The sequence below is a fragment of the Anas acuta genome, chromosome 1, assembly GCF_963932015.1.
Source record: "Anas acuta chromosome 1, bAnaAcu1.1, whole genome shotgun sequence".
NCBI lineage: Eukaryota > Metazoa > Chordata > Aves > Anseriformes > Anatidae > Anas > Anas acuta.
In genome coordinates this window covers 69,590,763-69,605,084 of record NC_088979.1, presented here as the reverse complement: position 1 = coordinate 69,605,084, position 14,322 = coordinate 69,590,763, and the positions used below count along the sequence as shown (strand labels likewise).

General features: G+C 49.5%; 1 protein-coding gene across 2 annotated transcripts in view; it reads right to left on the bottom strand.

Annotated features, from left to right (window-relative positions):
• JADE3 (jade family PHD finger 3) overlaps positions 1-14,171 on the bottom strand; it is a 54,794-nt gene extending 40,623 nt beyond the window's left edge. Inside the window, exon 1 of one of the 2 annotated variants that reach the window (XM_068681601.1) lies at positions 14,023-14,171. The gene's annotated coding sequence lies outside the window, so the exon portion shown is untranslated. The remainder of the gene's footprint in view (positions 1-14,022) is intronic. The other variant, XM_068681596.1, reaches the window with a different exon arrangement.
• Positions 14,172-14,322: the final 151 nt, after the last annotated feature.

Below are 14,322 nucleotides of genomic sequence, written 5' to 3'. Positions count from 1 at the left end.
CCAATAGCAACACAAAAACTAGAGTATCCTCTATTCTGTTTCAGGGGTATGAAATGAAACGTTCAGATAACTGCAAGGTTATTTGGCTGATCTGGGGGGCCTTCTTCCAACACACAGATGTTTGCTTTCTTCTAGAGGGTCTTGGATGAAGTGAGTATGCTTATAAATTCACACAAATTAAAAAAAAATAAGCCTGGAGAGATAGGCCTGTGTAGCTCCTGCCTGAATTCCTCACCACGTTCCTCTGGCCTCTCCGTGACAATCCTGGGCAGCTCAGCCTCCCTGGCAGGGGCTCTGCTTACTTGCTCTTTTTAATCAAGTAACTCGCCTTGAGCAGTATTAGCTATGGGAAGAGAAGGCATTTTGTCCTCTACCAGCTGCCCGCATTCCCCTCTTGTGGGGCGATGCACATGTACGTTCTGTGGCCTATTGTAATGGACATGACAAAAACATTAAACTCGTTACACCCAGCAGATTTGTGACAATGCTCCTGGGGATGTCAGCTGGGAGCTGGGAAGCGCAGTATTAGAGAGCAGAAACTCCAGCTAAAAACGAGGAACCGATAACTACGCGTACTGCCAGCAGAAAAAGAATAAGAAGAAGGGGCTGGGGATGGCAGTGTCTTGCTGAAATAAGGCAGCCTCTGGCCCGCGTGTCAGCACCACACTTCTGCTTCCCCACCCTCCCGTGGCAGAGGGCCGGGGTCCCAGCGCCCCGCAGCCAGCGAGGAGCGGCAGGCGGCCTCTCCACAGCCAGCCTTGCTCAACTTCGCCTGCGCCATCAAAGGGAAACATCGCCGTATAAGCTGGGAGGGGGAAAAAAAAACGAAAAACACAACAAAACAAAGCCCACACACAATATATCACAGCGCCTCTATTGTGACTGACAGCAGTTTGAAGTTTCAGCTACGCTCGTTTGCTTTTGACTTGAGGTTTGGGGTTTGTGTGCTTGTGCGTGAGGTTTTTATTTATTTTTTTATTTATTTATTTTTCAGCCACCTCGGTTCCCTTTCCCCATCTCCTTGGCAGTCCCTGGCTCTAGGCACGCCAGGCAGGCAAAGCAGCTGGAGCTGAGGTGGCCGCACGGTGATGGCCGCAGGCAGGCCGGGGCCTTGCCGCCAGCCCTGTCAGCGGGGGCCATGGCTGCCGGCCCGGCCACCTCAGGCGCAACCCTCGGCCTCCGCTGAGGGTAATCTGGCCCCTAGACCCCCAAAATGAGCAAAAGCAGGTGGGGACCTGAGGGAGCTGCCTCAAAATCCCACCCAGGCTCTGTGGCAAAGCCCCGCAGCAGCGGCTGAGGAGGGCCGGCAGCATCACCCCCAGCACAGGCTGGGGACGGGGTCGGGGGGAGAGGTGAAGCTAAAGGAAGCATTCAGATCCGTTTCTCAAACCTAATTTTTTCTTACGAGAAGTTTCATTACAGGGTTTCATGCCTTAATGTCCCCGCTGAACACCTCTAATGTAAATTTTCACAAGCAAAGCCCTGGTCACGGCAGCCCAAATGGCATCATTAAAATGCAGCAGAGCTTACAGCTTTTAAGTATGAATAAAACCACAGCTTTTGCCTCCCAGCTGAACCACAAGACTAATATATTTTTGAACTCTTCATTAAAAACACATTTGTTTGCTCAATTAAATGCCAGGATGAACTCCGAAATACCAAAAGGTTCAACTAAAAATCTTCCCCTCTTTCTTTAACCATTGTACTATATAGCTACAACCTTCAGTACCAGGCTTGTTTACTTCAGAAACATACACAAAATAGCATGAAAGATACAGCTGGCACCAATAATACTTATTTTTTCTTTGGGTTTTCATTTTTTTTTTTTTTTGAAAGCCAGTCCTAATATACCAGTTCAGAAACATGAAGCTGATTCACTCGGATTGAGAAGTAGGGGGAAGCCCCCAGCAGAGTAAGGCACAATCCCCTCAGGAGCACATGGGGACGAGGGATAACACACAGGAGACACACACACCGTGCCAGTAGGGTCTGGGTTGATAAAAAGCAACAGGGAAGCGACAGGAAACGTAATGTGGTGCAAAAGAAAAAGCAAAGAGATTTTATACAAGCTAAACACAGCGTAGACATACAAAACAAAGCTCTGAAATTCATGGGAGCTTTCCATAAATACTGCTTGTGAATCCAAGCATCACCAGGGGAAGAAAAATCAATGACGATTTCTGTCTTAAAATCCAACTTTTAACAGCAGAAAGCCAAGTGGATTAAAGACCTAGGTTTGCACTTAACCGCTATTGCCAGGCTGTAATTTACCATAATACTCACCGACAGCCAAGCCCCCAAACCAAGTCCCCAGACTGCACTGGGCAAAAGGAGCGCTTCATGTTTCTTTCCAGAAGCACCCCAGATACTCGCTGCCACTCTCAACAAAAGAGGAAAAATCTGCCAGGGGCCTGGAGAAGAACACCGAGACAGGACCAAGAGCCTGCGACGTTGCCCAAAACACCCATTCAGGTTGTGCTGAGCACAGACCCTGCCACCTCTCCAGGCAAGCAGAAGCTTGCTGGCAGCACAGCGAGCATCCTTCTTGGTGCAGCTCCAGCTCATCACCAGTCCTCTATCAGCACTGGATGCTGAAAGAGCTTATCCCTTTTTTACACAGCTAGCATCCCAGACACTACTTTTACCACTTCTGTTACGCCTCAGTCCCTTTCCCAGGCCAAATACCATCTAGCTCTTTCACTCTCTGCTCACAGGCCATGTTCCCTGTATTTCTGAGCCTTCTGAGTTGCTCGACATTACCCTTCCCAGGGCTGGTCCACAAAAAAACAATAGGAAGTCATGATGCCCAAAGCTGGGTGAAGTATTTGGGCTGAACCCTTCCCTGCACAGAAAACGCTCTCCTCTTGTTACAGGAAATTGTTCTTTGCCATTATGCAAGCTCCAGGCACTGTGTACAAACCTGAGTGTGCTTGCTTTTTGCAACAACGTGGTCCTGCTGCCTCCTGTTCTGCTGGTGAACAGCCACTGCGACTTCAACATCCTCTTTGGCCCCTACTGCACTCCATCCAACTTCTTTTTTCCAGACTGTCTCTCTGGTTTTCCAAGATACCTGTAAAATGCAAGGCATCTAGCCAAGCTCCACCCAGTTCTTCACCCCATTTCAGCTGGATATTTAATGAGCATAATCCTTACTCCTCCATCCACACCATCAATTAGTTATTAGTTAATTCTGGACCTAGGAGAGACCACTGTTAACCTTCACTAAATTCACTTGTCTTGGTTAAAAATTAATTGGTAACCATCCTCCCAGCTTTCCAAGCAGCTGCAGGCATTCCTGTCAGCATTTTCATTTAATCCACGTCTTCTCAGCTGCTTCTGATAGTGTGCGTTGTCTGATAGCTTCCATCACCTAACGTGCAATTCCCACCTCACAAATGACTTGCAGGACTGCATATTAGAAAGTTGGTCCTGTGATGCTTCATTCACAATAAATAATCCCACAGATATAACAGCTGCTTAGCTGGGAAAGGTATTAGAAAACCATTTTATTATTTCCAATTTTTCAGACAGCCTCAGATATCTAACACATGTAACCAGCTCCCCATAGACTACCAATAGCATTACACAGACACCTTAGAAAAAAGGCAGATCAAGATTTTTATGCTGCCAAGGTAGCACTGAAAATAAAGCCAGTTGTTTTCAAGGTTACAGATCAATTTTACTATTACATTTCTGCTTCATATTACTTTTCCCCTTATAACTACAAGGGGAAAACAAATCATAATAAGGACCCAGATATACACTGGATAATGTTTTGGGGTAACTGGAAGATGCTTCCAGGTTTTATTTATCTTACAGGGAATTTTCTACAAACATAGAAAAGATAAAGTCACCAAGCTTTGACAAAAGCGTTTTGAATCCTTATTCAGTATGCATAACAGAGTTGAACTTCTGATTGTTTTAAACTGCGATCTGATGCCTCTTCCTGAGCTTCTCGTAGTCTAACTACAAGGAATATTCAGAAGCTGCTTGATTTTTACCCCTTTTCCACATTGAAAACCATGAAAGTCATCTGGTGTAAATCCACAACCTCACCGTAAGTACCTAAAGAGAATCCACTTAACCTCAAGGAAAAGTGGGAGATGCAGAAAGCACCTAACAAAGCCTGCGACTCCCTAGCACCTTCCCTTCCCCTCCCCACAGCCTCACAGAAGCGTTTCGTTGCACCTTCACGCAGCAGCGAGCCTACTGGTAATTGCAACCAGCAACTCCCTAACTCGCAGCAACCAATGAGAACTTGCTGGGAAAACCATTTCCCACAGCGGCGTAGCCCATTTCGGGTGAACAATGCAACAGGATGTCTAGCATGATAGCTTTCATAAGATGACTAACCAGTACCATCAACCCCATTTATGAATTGCTCTGAAGCCCTGGGCCCCCAGGCGCTCGGCTGGTGACCCAACGGAGCAGTTATTTGGCGTGCGTCTAACGCCAGCCATTCTGCAAAACGCTCAAAACTTCCCATTTACTGCTTGAAATGACTTGTTTCACAATGTAATTAGCATATACAAGACAAAAAAAAAAAAAAAGATTCGGGGGCTGAAATGCCTGCCTCGCAGGGAAAGGCCACCAAGATCAAAATACACACGGGATCCCACATCACGAGCACCCTAAGGTGGGCGTTCAAGTCATTTACATCCTTCATACACTGCCAGGATGTTAATGCTGGTGAAACAAAGGAACGAGCCTGCGAGAGATCAGGCGCAACGGGATGAAACCAAAGAAAAAAATAATTTCGGCACAGCATTAAGGAAGCTTCTTGACAGTAAGAGCTATTGGCCTGCATCCCCAGGGGGAGCAATGGAAGCTGCCGCTCCTGACGCTGAAACAAAGATTGGACGAGAGCGCTGCTGCCTGCGCTGCCAAGAGAGCATCCTCCAGCTCTGCGTTTCTCAAACCAGCCCGAGGGCAAGGCAACTGCAAACGGGACCCGAGTACAACAAGGAGGGCTGCAGAAAGCAGCTTGCTTGGCCTGTGTGCACCAGCAATGGCACACCACCACGCAGAGCTGCTGCGGAGCCTCCCCAAGTCCCGTGCATCGGGTTCTCCGCAGTACAAGTGCGCACCGGTACCTGCTGGGGGAGGCAAAGCAGCCTGAAGCAGCTCATCCCTCCCTCACCTCTCCTCCCACCACCACAGAGGGTGACAAGCTGCTCCGCGGGATGCTACAGCACTCAGCTGCCTCCAAGGACAGTCATCACGCACCAGCTCAGGTACGAGCTCCTCTTTTTCAGGATGAAATACGCCACGACAGCCTGGAACAGGATGCTCCTCTGCCTCCAAAGGGTGGGTGCTCCCCGCAGCAGGTCACAAAGCAATTCAGAGTGCAGCAGAAAGGGCACAAGACTTAAATTGGGATAAAAGTACTTGGAACTGGCGGGATGGGGTACAGGCACATGTGAGAAGTGTGTTTTGGTGCTACCAAAAGCTGGAGAATGGAGCTGTAAGCAAAAAATACAAAACAAAACAAAACCACCATACATAGCAAAACCAAGCTATTTATGAGGATCTGGAGAATAAAAAAAAATAATAATAAAACAACACACCCTAACTCCAGTTCTTAAGGAAAGGGAATACTGCATTTCCCAGTCAGCCAGAGCCCCTCGTTGGCAAGCTGGGCTTTAGCCATCAACTCACCTCAATCAACTTGCTCATCCTGTGCTAAATAGATGGACTTTTACACGCATTCCCTAAAGCAGGGTGCTGGCAGTGATATTTCATCTCGTGTTCTGAAGGGAGACAAGCAAATGCTGCAGAAGCAATAATCTAGATGACCTAGAAGCATCTTTTCCCATAGCTGATTTCCATTATTTAATGCAACTATATTTGTGCACAGTTATGGACATCTTTAGTGGAGATCTTAAAATAAGAAAATGTTACAGTTCACCAAGTGTGAGAACTTCTGAAACACGGTAACAGATGTTATGTTTTTGATGGCAGAGCCACGCTGTTCTCATACACTCTGCAGAAAGTCTCATGACCCCACAACAAACACTGGAGAGTCACAAATGCTAAAAGCAGCATCACTGCTTCTTGCTGGATCCTCCAGACACTGCCGATGTAAGTGACCGAGGGCCAGATTTAGATTTTAAGACTGCAGTGATACTGAACCGCGCCATTCAGTGCTTTCAAGTTCAATCTCTGGCTCCCTAACAAGAAAACAAACCCCTTCAGGCTCCAACTAACTCCCCATGAAGCAAACGAAGAGGCCTGACCAGCAGGACTCGACGTACCCAGCACGCTGAGGACAGCCAGTTCACGCACCAAAGAGAGAAGCACGTCAGATCTCTCTCCTCCTGCTCGGATTCAAGTGCTGATTTGCAGCCCTGTAAACAGATACCTCCGGGGATCAGGTCTGCACCGGGACCTTTCTTCCTCCTCTCCGCACCTCTCGCACTCAGTTCAGCATCACGAAAGGCCTGGGCAGCCACCACACCTGCAGAGGCCATCTCCTCCTGCAGCTCACCTGCCCACAGAGCCTCAGCCCCACCTGCAGCCAGCAAACCCCAACCCCTCGCCCTTGCAGGGCTCTGCCACTGCCTGTGCACACTGCCCACAGCCAGCCCCTGGAAGCCCGGCCTGCACGAGCCTCTCCTCATCGACTTCATGCCCACTAGCTTCCACCACCTATGTGCAAGATGGTCACTGATTGCCGGGTGGATCCAGAATAATTTATTTCTGGATTACCGTAGGAAAAATAACTCACAGGCAGCTGGCAGTTGTCAACAAAGCATTTCTGGATAAGCTTAGCTGTAGCACTCACCCCTGCGTAACTCACGGGTGCACAGAGACCACAGCATGTATGCTGCCAAGTTTCTTCAAGAGCTCTGGGTGCAGGGACACTAGAGTCTGAGTGTGTAAAGTAGTTTGGATATGGTAAATGCCTTTCATCTTACCAAGCTCCCAGGAACTAAGCTTGCACCAAAAGAAAGCTGTCAGCACCTGACTCTTACCAATTGCTGCCTGTTATTTTTATTGTTGGTCCACTGAGCTACTCACACAGAGCTAGATCTCATTTAGTGTATTAAATGCCTAGGAAAAAACAATTCCTCCTTCCTGGCCTTGAAGGTGGTCTCAGCACCCTCCGAAACATCATCCGGGCAAACAGCTCACCCCACACCCAAAGGTTTAGCCATATTTAACTGCATGACAGTCAGAGAGAAGGAAGGGTAAGAGACAAATAGCAGTGCTGACTTCACCACAGTGATTTAGAGTATTTCCCACACCCCTCATCAAACCCATGGCAGGGGCATTTGTGAGGTGCTATAAGGAAAGGGCCCCGTTCCCCCTCGGCATTCAGACCTCCTCCCCCCGCAAAGAAACCCCAGGAATAAATAGAGCGCCCAAGCTGTGCACCGGGACGGCACAGACAGGGCTGGAGCACAATCAAGAGACAATTACCGAAGCAGCAGAGCAGAAACCCTGCTAAACAAGGCTTAATCAACTTCATCCTTTGTGGCTGCAAATTCCAAAGCAGCGACCAAAAATTCATTCTTCCTTGAAGATGATCTTAAATCCTCAGAAAGGGTTGGGGGTTGTTTGCTTGTGTGTGGTTTTTTTTTTTTTGCTAAAAATGCTATGAAAAAAGACTTGTTAGTCGACACAGGTTTCTTTTCCAAAGCCATTCCCGCTCAGTCAGACAAAACAAATGACAAGTTCTGAGAAACAAGCAGGGAAAACGTGGCCTCAGTGGAGTCGACAGGCATTAAAGCCGGTGCCAGAACGAAGCCAGCAATCAGCAAGACATTTATCTAATGAATTTGTTAGCAGAACTCCTGTGAGAGAAAACTGTATTTATTTCTTCTCAAAATCTCCAGATGCAGGCATGCTGGGGGGGAGGTGTCGAGATGGAGCTGTAATGCAAGAGGACTGCTCCGCTTAAGCACCTGCTGCCAGGAGAGCTGACTGACAGAAGGAAGAACAGGGCCTTCAAGAAAACTATCAGAAAACGCTGAGATTTTTATGATTTATTGATTTTTTTTTCATTTTCAGCAGGACTCCTGCTTTCTAAAGCTGTCACCTTCGCGGAGGCGAGGCTTTTGAGGTTTTTCAGGCCTCGAGGGGCTACGCCAGGGACGCAGAGCGGCTGCCTGCCAAGCGGGCACAGCAGGGCTGAAGGCCGCCCTCAGCCCCTGGCACCCCCGAGGTGCTGCGCCCACCAGCGACCCAAAGGCAGAAAGAAAAAGCAGATTCTGTTTGCAGGTTTACTCCCTGAGAGTCTTCTGGCACCTCTGCCTACCTGAAGCACAAAAATCTGTTCTCACTGCTGCAATCCTGTCAGGGTCTCCACAGAGAGGGTGAACACGTGAGCCGAGCTTTTTCTCCTCTGAGGATTACCATCGTGCAGCTCAGCTCTGGCTGAATAAACCTCCACACACCCCTGAGAGACCACAAAGAGGTGCCACAGAGCACCCTGACGTGGCCTCACACCTCCAAAAGACCTGGAGATGTTTCATGACAGCCAAAGAAGCCGCGTAAGGGAGCATAGCAAGCTCGCCTTGTGCAAATCAGATGTACGTGGCCAGCTCGGCCACCATAACATAGTTACTCTAGCTTGACGCCTCCAAATTGTTAGAAAATTGGTAACTTTCCTAGAAGGAGATTAAAATATGTTCCCTAAAACGATTTCAAAGAGGAAAGAAAGAAGCATTTTGACAAAAAAAATAACACAGGGCAGAAAATTGGTAGAAAAGGCTTTGAGGACAAGCACATCTGAAGCCGCTTTGAAGTGTTTTGAAAGTTTCTCAACTAAGTCACTGCTTTCCCACTGTCTTGTTTTTCCAGCGGCTCCTCTTGATACATTAAAAGTTTCTTTTTCCCTTTCAAAGGCTACATATTATCTGTGCAAAGTAAATGATGCTGATGGGTGTTTTAAGTCAAACACAGATTCAACTCCCTTAACCAAGCAAAACACACATATGTACAGGCATAAGAGCACAGAAGTTTGTGTGAAATACATTAGCAAAATACTAATTAACACAAGCGTTCACTAAAAAAAAAGCACATTTTGTAACGTGAATGTTTTACTTCATATGAATATTAAAAAATACAACTTGATTTTTCAGTGGATGATCCTTTTATAAATCCGTATGTAAACACACACGGATATCTCCTCACATAAAAACACCAGTGAGAAGACACACCGTCTCCTATCAGACCCACCAAACCTACATAGATCTTACCCAAGAAAATCCCCAGAGGTTTGCCAAAAATATTTTCAGGCTGACTGCAAATAATCTGGAAGCCCGTTCTGTCTGGAGTTTGGTAGAGGAGACAAATCTAACGTGACCTCGCTGATTTATAGGGTCCCAAAAAGACTGTGAGACACTCATGAGAAACGCCGGTTTGCTACAGCAACAAGGAAAAAGTTGGGGAAGTCAAGGCAAAGACAAGAGGGGCCAGCCAAAGACCGAGTACAAAGGCATCAAAGACATGGCTGGAAGAGATAAGGAGCAACTATAAATCACATTGGAGTTGTTGTGTGCGCTTGAGGCTTTTTTCCCCTTTTTAATTTACTTCAGACCCTTTTTCAACCCTTAACCCATTCATACCTCAAGTGGACTGTTTGAAACGCTGAAGTCAAGCATGCAGAAGCAAACACACAAAACAAATTGATTCCAATAACCTTAAAAAGAGGATGAAGTGGCACCTGCAAAAGCTATTAGCCGCCAGCCTGAGCTCACGCGCACCCATTTGCTGCTGCACCCGGCGGCTTCTGTTACATGCAGAGGCTCTGACCTAGAACAGGCACGCAGAAGACACCGGGCAAAGAACCCACGAGCACTTAAGCCAGATTAATCCCAGGAACGGGAGTCAGGGGCTCCGACTGATCCCACGCTGTTTGTCAGGAGGGAGAGCTTTCTGGTAACTTGCGTCCTGCCTTCTCTGAAGTTTTCTGACATTTGTAGAGGACGAAAAATGAAAACCCCGCACGTCAGATTTAGCAGAGAAGCCTATACACTCAGCTATAAGCAACAGAAGAGAGTACTAAATAATTGTACGTAAACTAATTTTTAACCTCACCCTCCTTCTCTGAGCTCAGACCAGAGGCTTTATATTTGACAACAGCTTTTCCAGTTACTTCACCTCTGTATAGCTGCGATTAGAGCGAGCCAGGTCTACATCAAAACTGCAGCATGGTACATAGATGTAACCTGACAGCCCCTGCCAAAGCCTTTCAACTCTCACTGCAAGTAAACTGCGCATTCTCTAGCTGTATATATATAAAAAAAAGTATTTTGATCAAAAATATCACGCTTACTACCAACATACTCATATTTGGGTATTTTTCATACTTCATCATGAAAAATGCCCAAATAAAGAAAAGCTTTCAAAATTTACATGAAATATTACTGGGAAAGCATAGTATGAGATCTTAATAATTAAAAATAAAATAAAATAAAGAACGGATACCAGTTGCAAAGAAGACCCCAAACCAGCTTGCCTTATTTTCATTTGTATCGGAAATTTGGAATTATTTCATCCCACAAGTTTTCACCTCTTTCATTTCTTTGCCCAAGAACAGTGAGGCAGCACTAACCAAAGAAAGCACAGAAAATTAATTTCTGCAACAAGGACAGAGCATTCAGCGAAAATAATTTCCAGAGAAGAATCAATACCATTAAGCAGGAATGAATTTTCCTTCCTCTCCATGCCAATGGCCATTACAACACTGTTGTTCATAAATACGCACCTTGTATTAACATCAGCCTTTCAGTTCCTCCTTCGCTCTCTGCACATTCTGCTACAGAACTGCAAGTCCAAATTTGTCTGGCAAAATGCTTCACTTACTTCTTAAGATTGCTCATTTCATGCTACGCTGGAAATGATTATGTTGTTAACATAAGGAAGACTGCAACTTCATTATCAGGTTTAAGTATCTGCCTTTCAGCTGCTTAAATGACAGCCAATTTGATTTTTTCAGAGGAGCACAGCCGCTCCTGAATTAAGCTGATGCTGAGGAGCTGCAGGGACTCCCCCGGACGAGGCAAAGCGCGGTGTGGCTGAGGGCCGTCCGTCCTTCCCTCATCACATCGCCGGCCTAACACAGGAACTATTTTCCGCGCTGGAGGCGAGCATCTCTCCTTGCTATCAAACAACATTTAACAAGGTTTACCTTTCACTGCAAATGATCACCTGCTCTCGCTGCTTCACTCCAGTCCATTAGCTGCAGCGGGAAGAGCCTGTTTGCATCAGGGCAGGTATGGGAGCGCAGATTTGTCACCCTCCTTCCTCTGCGAGTGCTAACGGGGACAGGAGAGGCATCCTGCACCCTGCTGCAAAGGCCCCCTCACCCCACAGTTGCCTAGCTGACCGCTTTCCCCTGCATTTCCACAACTCACACACACACGGCGTGCTTTGGCTGCGCGAGGCTTTTTCCATTAGAGCCCGAACCTGCGTGGGATACAGCCCCACTTCAAATGACGAGTCCCCCCCAGCCGCTTCAATACCAACGCCTGCATGTCAACACTTGAAGAATATTAAAGAAATGCAAGCAGTTAAAAGCAGAACAATGAAGAGAATTAAAAACCACAAGTAATCCCACTAGGGACATTTCTCTCCTCCCCTGTCAGGGTGCATGCTTCTCCTATACATTTTGCACACAGCGGCTCGAGACCTAAGACTTCCTGTGTGGCAGTAGGAAGAAAATACTGCCAATTCATCCTGCTATACATCAACAAGCCTTTCACATTTAGTGCACTGCAAATACTAATTTTCTCAATATCTTAGCGGTCCTTAAAGCAAGCATTACTTAAAAATTGCCCGGCCTGTTCAAAACAAGTCGCAATTTCAGAGCGGTAGGAAGGAAAGCTCCGAGCTGGGCTGTGATTTTCAAGCACTCGTGTCCCTGCGTCAACCCAACAGCCGTGTCAATCTCTTTTTGTTAGGAAGGAAAAAAAAAAAAAAGCGTTTTGTCTAAGATTTGTAGAAGATGTGTCAGGTATTTTGCCTGCACGAGGAGCTCCTGTTGCCCAGCACGGTGCTGCAGGTAAAGGCGAGGTGGCTCGGGGCCTGGTGCTGTGCAGCCCTCCTCAGCCCTGTCCTCGTAAGCACACACAACCACCTGAGATGGGACTCGCAGCAGATCAGGTGCTGCAGCTCCTCACCGCACACTTGGACCGCGTTTTTAAGAGAGAAAGGAAGAAAAAGGGAGGAAAAAAAAACAGGCCTGGACAGCAGTAGAGTAGCCAAATAATACACAACCCCCTCCAGACCGTGTGACGAGCTTACTCAGTTCAGCAACCAGTCGGGCATGTGCATAAACCTGTTCTTTAACATCTCCCTGCAGCTCTAATTAACACACACGGAGGCATTAACGACACGAAGCACTACGTTCAGCCTGCAGTTCAATAAGCAAGTGCATCGTAGGAAACGAAAGCGCTCCCAAGTTTTACACGCAGCTGAAGAGGCAAAGGCGAGCACTTCAGTGCTCCCCATCCCCACCAGAGCCAGTCCCAAAGCACGCCAGTCCCCAAATCCTCTGTCTCCCACACTCTGCAACAGGACCCACAAGCACTGCAAGCTCAGATGCTGCCTGGAGAAGGGCGACTCGACAGTAAGCGAGCGCCCCAGGGCAGCAGGGAGGCTCTGGACAGTTACATGGGGGTAGAAGGGCGACGAGCAACGCACGCGGGCCTGGCATCGCTCTGACTCCTGTCAGAGAGCAACACCAAGCTCCACGCAGCCTTGTGCCGAAATGCAGAGAGCTACCAGCTGCCTGGCTCCCCCATCTCGCTCCGCCCTGCCCCACCTTCCACCTGCACAGCACCTGACAGAGCCCCCGCGCAATGTCTCAGGATGCGAGCAGCATCTGCAGGCTCCCATTACATAAATACCTCCGATACGAGCTATTATTAACTTGTTAGTTCCCATTTTAAGTAAAGCACGCCAACATTGCTTTTTATGCCTCCAATTACACGAAGCCTCCAGTGTCACAAGCACTTGAGATCTTCACAAAACAAAGAGAAACGCCACGCAGCCTCCCAGGAGCTGTTATCCCTCGCCAGGGATTCCCACGGCGCCGAATTCCCTTGCCCACAGCTCCCCCAGAAGCAGCGGGAGTGGGACGGGCGCACGTTTGCGTGGCTGAGCAGCGGGTTTTGCCTCAGCCCGCTTCGGCCTGCTCGGTGCGAGATGCGGGGTGCGCCAGGCAAGCAGCAGTGACACCGCTCATCTAGGTGGAAAGGCAAGGTTTGGGTTATTTAAAAAACAAACAACATGAGGAAATGATAGCCATATGTAATAAAGCATTAGGTTTTAAACTTTGGTGCGATGTCCTATTGTTAATTAGCGAATTGGCTTGGGAAGCGGGATAAAAACACCGCAGCATGGGAGCAGCTCGGGCAGCAGCCCCCGCACGCTGACACCCAGGGGTCCGGGCACCCGGTGCCAGCACACACCGTGCCGTGTGTCCTTACATCAGGACGTGCAGTAAGGAGTGACGCTCAGGTGCTGCCGAGCCGTTTGGTTTTGTTATTTTCAAGTTTCCCAGGGCAGAGCCAGGCGTGGCTCCAGCACCAGGCACCCGCCGCCACCTCGGGCTGGGGCTGTCCCGGGGGAGCAGAGGCGGCCTCTCAGCGCGCTGCTGGGGCCGGACCCCGCACCCCTGAGATTTTGGGGACCCAGGGGCGGGCTGCGCCCCCTGCCCAGCCCAGCCCAGCCCCTGCAGGTGCGGGTCAGTGCCGGGGGCCCGCAGGCCGCGCCTCGCCTCCCCTCAGGGCCGGGCCGAGTTCTAGCAAGTTCGGCGGTGGCGGCGCGGCTCTGCCCGCAGCGGGGCCCGGCTCCATTTGGCGAACAAAAGGGCGCCCAGACGCAACTTTTCCCTGCGGGCTGCCCCCTCCTTCCTCCTCCTCCTCCCCCCTCCTCCTCCTCCTCCTCCTCCTCCTCCTGGGCCTTGGCGCCAAGCGCCTCCACCTCCCCCCCCCCTTCCCTTTCCCTCCCCTCCCCCGCGCCCAGGCCCCTGGGCTCGGCTCAGCGCGGAGCTGCCGGGGCCGCGCTCACCTCCCCCTCCCCCGCCGTCAGGGCCGCCGCTGCCGCTGCTCCCCGCGGTGCCGCCGGTGCTGCCGCATCGCCCCCGCCCGCCGGGCCCTGTGGCGGCGGCCGGCGGCGGCTCCCTGCCCGCCCTGCCCGCCCTGCCCGGCCCCGCCGCTCCTCCCCCGGCCGCACAAGGGCCCTATTGTGGGCCCCGCGCCGCGCCGCGCCCCGCCTCTTCCCCTTCCTCTGCGCCCCCACACGCACGGGCGGAGGGGCGGCCGCCAAATGTCCCCCCTCACGCAGCGATCGGGCACCTGCAGGGGGGCG